The sequence below is a fragment of the Mytilus trossulus genome, chromosome 4 (assembly GCF_036588685.1).
Source record: "Mytilus trossulus isolate FHL-02 chromosome 4, PNRI_Mtr1.1.1.hap1, whole genome shotgun sequence".
Lineage (NCBI taxonomy): Eukaryota > Metazoa > Mollusca > Bivalvia > Mytilida > Mytilidae > Mytilus > Mytilus trossulus.
Genome location: NC_086376.1, coordinates 42467063 through 42476965, shown reverse-complemented (window position 1 = coordinate 42476965; position 9903 = coordinate 42467063). Strand labels below are relative to the sequence as shown.

At 30.8% G+C, this 9903-nt stretch overlaps 1 long non-coding RNA gene across 1 annotated transcript; it reads right to left on the bottom strand.

The window, feature by feature from the left end:
* Positions 1-289: 289 nt before the first annotated feature.
* LOC134715309 (uncharacterized) lies at positions 290-9338 on the bottom strand. Its single transcript, XR_010106653.1, has 7 exons — positions 8724-9338; positions 8367-8466; positions 7628-7741; positions 6558-6633; positions 5854-5948; positions 2724-2811; positions 290-556 (listed from the first exon to the last, which is right to left on the bottom strand). It is a non-coding gene; the product is annotated as an uncharacterized LOC134715309 (long non-coding RNA).
* Positions 9339-9903: the final 565 nt, after the last annotated feature.

The following is a 9903-nucleotide window of genomic DNA, read 5'->3' as shown; positions in this document are numbered from 1 at the left end:
CATACTTTGGTAGGATTGCTACGGGTGATTCCGACAATAAATGTAGGCATGTTATACACCATTGTAAAGATAAATCAATTTAGATTTACGATAAAGCAAGCTTTAGTGGGATTAACATCCTATAACGCGGCATATAACGGAACTTCGTCACCACCCAACATTTTTCTAAAATGCAAGTTAAGTACCTTGTGTTATAATAAGGTATATAGGATTTTTTTCTGAGACAAGAACCTGTGTTATATTCAGAAAATATAATTTTTGAAATAGAAACTGAATTGCATATAGATGGACAACAAATGCCAAATGATGTAAATTATGGTCATTTAGGTCAGAGGTAAAAGATAAAGCAAAGGCATGTGTATTGTTGATCTTGGCTTTTAATGTTGTTCTCAAGTTTCAGCAGTTTACATATAGTTTCCAATTGCAAGAAAAGATGATACTGGCTTCTCAGGTGTAAATTCTGTCCGTATTTATCCAATAGTTTCTAAATACAGTTGAACATTCCAGGATCTTTCACAATATATCACTTCTTCCTCTTTATACATATAATTGGAGCCTGAAATTAAATATCAGAATGATTCTGTCAGAAAATCAACCACGAAAGAATATTCCCCCGCTTGCATATTATGACTACCCAGAATTTATCTACATTTTTTTTGTACATTTCTAGCCTCGTACATATCAGTACTGTTAGGAAAGACTAAATACTTATAGTATTTTACTTTCAATGAAATCAATGAAATGTTTCAGAACTGATTTTGTCAGTACCTTTTCAGTACTGATTTTGATTTTTACTGTTTAAAGACTGATTTTGTTGGTACTGTTTCAGTACTGATTTAATCAGTTATGATTCAGTACTTTTAGACCCCATATTTCTCTGTTTGTTTGTATCGATTTTATTATAACTGTTTATGTATTTACCTATATACATTTCAGTGCATGCATTAATAGATCACTTTGTTCATTTAAAAAAATCTTATTTACAATTCTGCACATTTTTTCAAGTTTTTTTTTATCAGTTTCTAAGTTTAATAGGTACACAATTTTGTTTTTTTTTCCCCTGACAAAAAGTTTATATTTGAGTTCTAAATAGATTCTAAATTAAAAAATACTAGAAACTTAAAACCCAATAAAGTAGATAATCATGTATTTAATAGCAAGATATTGGTGGTCTTGGATTGTACTGTACATTTTGGTTGGGTAAATTTTTGTCTCTTTGACACATTCCATGTTTCAATTTTATTTGTATGTTGTAACTCATGCTCATTATTTTTTTTGAAATCTGATTTTTTGTTCTGATTTGGCGTTGCTTCAGGTCCATCTCTTCAACAGCTATTTTAGCAACTTTTATGCCCCACCTACGATAGTAGAGGGGCATTATGTTTTCTGGTCTGTGCCTCCATTTCGTTCGTCCGTTCGTTCGTTCCTTCGTCCCGCTTCAGGTTAAAGTTTTTGGTCGAGGTAGTTTTTGATGAAGTTGAAGTCCAATCAATTTGAAACTTAGTACACATGTTCCCTATGATATGATCTTTCTAATTTTAATGTAAAATTAAAGTATTGACCCCAAATTCATGGTCCACTGAACAAAGAAAAAGATAGTGTGAAGCTCAGGTTAAAGTTTTTGGTCAAGGTAGTTTTTGATGAAGTTGAAGTCCAATCAACTTGAAACTTAGTACACATTTTAACTATGATATGATCTTTCTAATTTTAATGCCAAATTAAAGTAAAGACCCCAATTTTTCACGGTCCAGTGAACATGTAAAATGATAGTGTGAGTGGGGCATCCGTGTACTATGGACACATTCTTGTTTTTTATATATGTAGGACTCAGAGGTGCGATGAAACTACATGTCGTAGGTATTTGGAATTGGTTTTAAATTTGATACCAAAGTTTATATCAAAGTGTTAGAGGCGATCAAACTTATGACTTAAAGAATTAAATGGTTAAATATACAACTATAAGATATAAAATATTATTTTGATGTCTTTTTTGGACAAGTTGTACACATTTCAGAATGAGGCACTTTGGAAGACTTGTATGGTCTTGTATACATTCATGTTTTTGTTAAATAATTTGGTTAATCCATTGTGAAGTGAGGTTGGTGAGTATTGTCTGTAATTTCCACTGACACTATTTTTTCTGTAAATAAAATTTAACTGATATTTTATTTTTTCGGTAAAAAGCTGTAAGGAGCATGCGTATTTCCGTATTCAAATTAACTTTCAGTATTACAACTAACCACCTGACAGCCATGTGACTTAATGACCTTGAAGTTAACTTTGCATGCAAAAAGACCTCTGCCATAAGTTTAAAAAATTTGTATATTTTAGATCGATTCTTTTGGAAGGTAAAACTAGTATTAGGGAAAAGGGTACAAAAATGTGATATCAAATAAAAAAATGTAAATACTTAATATTTTAACTTTATTTGAAAAATGTTCATCCCACGTGGTATCATTTGCTATTGTTACTAAGTATAGCAGTGGAATATGATGTCATGCGGGCATGCGCAACATACAGGAAGTGAAAGTAGAATTAGGTCGAAAATGTAAGACGGTCGAAAACACAATACGAGACGATACATTGTCTTGATCAAGATCAAAATTATCAGTGACTGATTTGGCATATAAACCTCTTTGCTGATTACTATTATAACAGGTGCAAATAAATACTACTAATTATATTTTTATATTAATTTTCAAAATATTAACATGATATCATACCATCATTACTTTCAGTTTGGTTTCCACACACAAAACTCTGAATTACTGCATGGCATATTTCCTCAACTGTTGTCTTGCTGGATTAACTCTGCAATTAATATAAAATTTGTAAGGGTTCAGCAGAACGCAGTGTCTCACCTTCTTTTGCTGTAAATTGCAGGCTCAACAAAAATGAGGAAAAAAATCAATAAAAATATTCCTCTTGATACTATCTTATGATTGTAAGAAACTTCTGTTGAAGTTTGGTAAAAATCTAGGATAGTTGATGAATCTAATAAATGTTTTGAAAACTGCAGACTGTATGTAAGGGAGCTACCATTTGATTTTTATGGGGGGGGGGGGGGGGGGGCTAGGATGAAATTTGAAAAAAAATAGGCAGGACAGGAGTTTTGAGTAAAAAAAAAAAGCCGGATGAGACACTTGCAAAAAAAAAGTCAAGATGACAATTTATGTAAAAAAAGTCAGGATAAACTAAAAAAAAAAAAAAAGCAGGACCGGATAGAGTGAAAAATAAAAAGGCAGGACAGAGATTACAACTAAAAAGAAATGCAGGACAAAATTTTTCATCCTAGCCCCCCATAAAAATGGTAGCTCCCTAATGTTAATTGGAAGCAAAAATCTAAAGTCCATTTAAAAGTAAAATACGGAAAAAATGGATTTATTTTTTTACAACATTTACTTCTGGATACTATCTTATGATCATAAACAAGCTTCTGACCAAGTTTGGTACAAACCCAGGATAATTTAAGAAAGTTATTAAAATTCTAAAAACTTTAACCACAGAGTGAATGTTATGTTTCCCCGCAGAAAAAACTAAGTCCATTTATAAGTAAAATACGGAAAAAATGTAATTTTATTTTTACAAAATTTACTTCTGGATACTATCTTATGATCATAAACAAGCTTCTATCCAAGTTTGGTAGAAATCCAGTATAGTTTAAGAAAGTTATCAAAATTTCAAAAACTTTAACCACAGAGTGAATATTTGTGGCCGCCGCCGCCTACGAAATGTAGGATCGCTTAGTCTCACTTTTTCGACTTAAGTCGAAGGCTCGACAAATAAAAATGTATTATTTTGGAAATACTAATATTACTGATAAAGTTTAAAATTCAATTCAATAGTAATCATGTCAATAAAGACCACACTAGCAAATATTTATGGTCCACTAAAGTCAAAATAAAAACTAACACATGTTATGATTATGCAGGCCACAGATGTGATAGTTTATGTTTTAAAATTAATCATATCAAAAGATACATGTATAATATTTGCATACACTACAATTATTAGCACCAATTGTGAATTTAAATATACAATATACAATATATGTTTATATATCTCAACTTGTACGATTCGCTCGTGCATGTAACAATGTTTTAGATTTTAACGAGAGAAATTTATGTATTACTGAAAAATTATTACACCAGGGTTTTCGATATCACAAACTAGTCAAAACATTTACTAAATTTTATCATCATTATAAGGACATCATTCGTAAATATAGCTCAACATGCAGACTGCTTATACGTTTAGGTATTTCACATCCAATTTTTTATGGCAATATTCTTTATAAAGCACAAAAATGTCAGTATTCACCACAGAAACTAACAAAACCTTTAAATAGACTTATTAAGAAGAGATATAGTTATCATACTGTTGTAAGGACATTAAAGATTGCATATTTTGGCGTTGATATTGATTCACTTATAGGGTTTTTATATCGGAACTAAACACATTTTTTTAAAAAACAGTTGTTGGCATGACACGGGTTATGTTCTTCTCATATATGTTAATTATGATGGAATGATACTAAACCCCTAACGGGAAGGATTGTGCCTGATATTCATATGATGAAATCATAATCTTTCAATCAGTTTTATTGAAGTCTGGAGCTGGCATGTCAGTTAACTGCTAGTAGTCAGTTGTTATTTATGTATAATTGTCATTTTGTTTATTTTCTTTGGTTACATCTTCTGACATCAGACTCGGACTTCTCTTGAATTGAATTTAAATGTACGTATGGTTATGTGTTTACTTTTCTACATTGACTAGAGGTATAGGGGGAGGGTTGAGATCTCATAAACATGTTTAACCCTGCCGCATTTTTGCACCTGTCCCAAGTCAGGAGCCTCTGGTCTTTGTTTAGTCTTGTATTATTTTAATTTTAGTTTCTTGTGTACAATTTGGAAATTAGTATGGCGTTCATTATCACTGAACTAGTATATATTTGTATAGGGGCCAGCTGAAGGACGCCTCCAGGTGCGGGAATTTCTCGTTACATTGAAGACCTGTTGGTGACCTTCTGCTGTTGTGTTCTATGGTCGGGTTGTTGTCTCTTTGATACATTCCCCATTTCCATTCTCAATTTTAATACTTTCATTGTCAGAACCAATTAGCAAATTATTTAATAAATAAAAAGACAAATGTCATCAATTATTGAAATTGAATTTTTTGAAAAGCCAATCTATTTAGAGTTATTTCCCCTTGACTATAAATTTGTCAATTATAGTGTCTCACCTCAACTTTTTGGAGCAGATACCGATCTTTTTGTCCCCATTCAATTCAACAATTAACAAACCTCTTTTCAAGGTGGAAGAAGGGGGAGGGGGAGGGGATTAAAACATTAAATTTTTGTACATGCTCTTCCTTCGGCAGCTATTGAGAAAAGAGGCTGGATGTTAAAACATGTGCTTGAAGTAGCGCCCCCTTTATCAATTAGTTTTATTGCACAGATTGAGTTTTCCTGGTGAGGCCCATAATTCCATTTCAATCATTATTTCAGTGTAAATTAAATGTTCGTTCAAGAGAATTCCGTGAAAAGGTGTTATCTTCTTTGGGGCCAAAACTTAGGTTACATTATCGATACACTTTATGACATAGAACAAGCAACACAGGGAGTTTTCTAACTTCTTAGCAACTTCAAAATGTAATAAAATTTAATGAAAAGTAGATTTTTGGTGCAACAGGTGAGTTGCTTTGCTAATTATTGTAGAAATAACATGTCAATAAATTTCATATTTCAAAAATGTCAGCTCCCTGAGTAACAGACAAGGAGAAAGAGAATTTTACGCTAACTGTCATCCAATCAGATCCATTGATTCAAAATAATTGCATTAGAATGTGTTGTACCTTTTGTGTACTCAGTTGGAACACCAAGCATCCTTATATTGTCTTCAGTTTGCAAATTGTGCTGCATTTTTTGTTTTCTTATGGTCTCTGGAAACCTGTAAAACAATAAGTACATTCATTGTTAACAATTACTCAATTTTATTATTACTGATGTTTGGTTATTAGACACTGTAAACTTTAAGATTCACCTCGATTAATAGTATCAAAAATAGACTGCTTCTTTAAAATACTCTCTCTCTTTTTAAAAATTATAAAAATTAAAAACAAGGTCAATTTTAAGCAATTTACTTATATTCAGCTAATTTGGTTACCATGATTTGGAAAGATCATGTATCATTATAACTCATCATCATATTGGCCCTCATACCGCATCTTCCTACATCTATTAATATGAGAACTGTGTTTCAAATTGATGCAACTACAAAATTCACCAAAAACTTAATGCCCCCAAAACAGAAATATGATTGCAAGTGATACTGAATTAAGCCAATATTTAAAGGAGTAAAAGACTATAATAAAAACATATCACACATATTAAAACTCAGTAAAAGAGTCCAGAAGTGATAACCACATGTACATGTGAACAAGTTGGTATCTGTTCTTTGCAAGTTAAATCATAATGATATTTCAATTGAAATGAAATGTATTGATCTAGTCTAAATAGATCTGATAAATTTTTTTTTTATATAAAGTATTTGTATTACCTCTGCTAGCATACACTAAAGTTGTACTACCTGCTCATATCCAGCCCCTTTTCACTAAAAATGGAGCAAGCTGAACCTGACAAACATTAAAACATATCATGATTATAAATTGCAAAAAAAAGTAACAAGAAGAAAATATGTCCACATTACACTGGTGACCCACTACCATTCAAAGTAACCTTGAACTTTAATTTTAACCTGAGAATATTCTGCTTTTATCTATCACATTTTTTATTTTTTATTGTTTAGTGAAATAAGAGTAAATTGTTATAGGTCACTGGCTCCATATCACTTTTGTAAATGATTTTAAAACAACATTTCTGTTCTATAATAAGATGGATTTTTGTTTTTAATATAATGAGAAATTTGAAAAATGGTAAAACTTAATACTTCAAAATAGTAAATAAGTTAACTTTAAATTGTAATGTTCCATGCAGTCAAGAAACATTTTTAAGCTGGTACTGAACATCTTGACTGAAATTAATTTGTCTTGCTCAATTTTCATACAATTTGGCAAAATATTTACTTTGATCCCTTGATCAAAATATTAAAATCTCAAAAAACAATATTAAAATTAAAATCACTTTTTCTAACAAAAAAATCATAGGGTATGTAGCAGTTTGACAAACACTAATTTTGGCAATTGAGAAGCATAATATTTCCTTCAAAATACAGCTGATTGGAACTCTTCAATGATTATACAGAGTTATCTCCCTGTAGTGTTGGGTACCAGCTTAAATTAACATTTATGTAACTTTGTCATTACTTTTTGAAGGACCTTGTTGGCCAAGTGGTATAAGTTGTTCTACTACTGTAATCACAAGCCAGTCAACACATGAGTTGAAAACCTTTATGTGCTGGTGCACTTGACTCTAATTTAAATTGACTAGAATTGTCAGTTTCACAATGGTGGGTTTTTTTTCAGACACTCTGGCTTCCTCTAACAACCTGGCCACCACAATATAGTCCAAAAGTGGCCCTTAAAAGTGGTGTAAAGCACCAACAATCAATCAATCAATATAGTCTTTTAATAATTCTAAATTGTTTGATTTTTAAAAAGATTTACTTACAACAGCTTTAAAATCCTTCCTTTGACTAGATTTATGGTAGAAGATAAAAGAACTTCCACATTTGTGATGGATACCATTCCAGTCAGTGTTGTTAATGGCTAGTTGTATGTTTTCCTGTTATGACATGCAAATTATTAAAACAAGATAATATAGACATATTCTATGAAATTCTAAATAAATGTACTTTAAAAGACTTACTAAGACTTTCAACACTATTTATCATTATAAAAGTAGGGAGATTTTTTTTCCAAATCAAATATTCATAATCAAGATTTCAAAAATGGTACATGAAAAATAAAATTGGGCATTATAAACATAGTTGATGTGGCTTAGTCTAAATAAGAGAAATACGACAATAAAACATATTTATTAACGGCTTCAATTTTCTTTAATACAAATGTCTTTCACAAAATACTATAAATATAAATCTAAAATATATCCAAATTTCATAAAAGTCTCTCTCTATCTTGGTAGACAGACTGTCTATTACTACAAAAAGCTATCATTTGATTTAAAGGGGGTGAAATACTATATTGTCCAGCTTTCTTTTTAGTTGTAATCTTTTTCTTTTAAAACTCAAAACTCTTGTCCTGCTTTTTTTTATATTCATCATAGCCTAGCTCCACCCCCAACCCCACCCCAACTAAAATCAAAATCAGAACCAAAAGCTACAACAGTTGGGACATAAAAAGTCAAGTATTTAAATCACATAATAAATTATTACTAGTATATTAAATACCTTCTGTAAATCTGTGGAGCAACTGAGCATGGAGGATAGCAATATCAAAAAATATATCTCACCCAAATATCAGCAGTGCAGTAAATCTGGTGGTAGATCCCTTTCAAAAAGAAACAAATTCAGACATCATTTTTTTTGATAAGCTATACATTTCAAAAAGTTATGGCATAATATAACACAATAGACATTTCACCATTAGGGGTTCATTTGAGATGAAAAAAAGTCTGAAAAGAGTGTGTTAAAATTTGAATAGCTATCAATGTGTTTAGTTGCAGTACAAAAACATTATTAGGTAATGTCTAAAGCATTGACAGCGATGTTATATATTTATCATGATAATTGTAAAATATTTCTCACCTTACAAAATCTGCAATTTTCTTTAGCTGCAGCGCCTAGTACTGTGACAAAACTATGCTGCCATTGTATTGTCCATTAACCCTTTACCCCGCTGTGAAGTAACAATAACATCTTTTTTCAAATAGGATTCATACATCACTTTCCCTTCATTTTTAAAATATAAAGAAAAAATCTGAACTCTGTGTTATTAAAAATTGTTTATACTATGTGGAATTTTATAGAATAGCTAGATTTTTTTTCTCACATTTTTATTTTTAGCTATGTAGCATAAAAACTTGTTTTTACGGACAAACAGACAAATGTACAGATGAACAAACTTACAAATCAATATGTATCTCTCCTTAATATTTAGGGTACATGTATAATAAAATGCATGTTAATATAAAGCAAGACTACAAAATCTTTGTAGTTCTGGTTATAGATTCTTTGATAGATTTTATTTGGCCATTATATGTTAAAGATTATTAAAGTATTCTGGAAGATAATGAGCAATATCATGAATCTTATATTAGTTGCTTCACATTATTTATATTTGTTTTATGTTTTTCAATCCTTTTCATACTCTTGCCATTACTGAGGAAATGCAAAATATTGCAAGGCATGCTGATTATTACAACTTTTGAGAATAAAAGTAATGTATAAAAAATAAACCAACTTTAAAAAAAAATCATCAACTTTCCAACTTTCACCATTAACTCCATTGGGCAGTCACCAACATATAATCTTTGTTCTTTTGAGTTCTTGGCCATAAGAGACTTGATGTCTTTTCTCCGCTTTATCCCTTTGTTCTAGTGTGATATGAAATTTGATTCTTTTGGATACCTGTATCAGAAAGGTTAAAGCAAAAGATATGATTTTTAAAAATTGTGTGGTGGGTGAGGGGGAGGGAAGGATCACTGCTACACGGCAAACAAAATTATAAGAATTTGTCGGAGAACACAAATTCATTGCTTTTGAAAGTTATAAAGGGACTTAAACAGTTAATAATAATTATTCCATGATTGTGTCCTGCAACTGTAAAAAGTTGATCAATTTCATTCAAGCCATTAAAGAGCGTTGTCACATAATGATCTTACATTAAGACCTGTTGCAACATATTGCAATAAAGATTAAGTTAATTCAATTATCTCCCTTGAAATATTTTAAACCACAATTATTTTCCATTGTGCACATTCTTGAT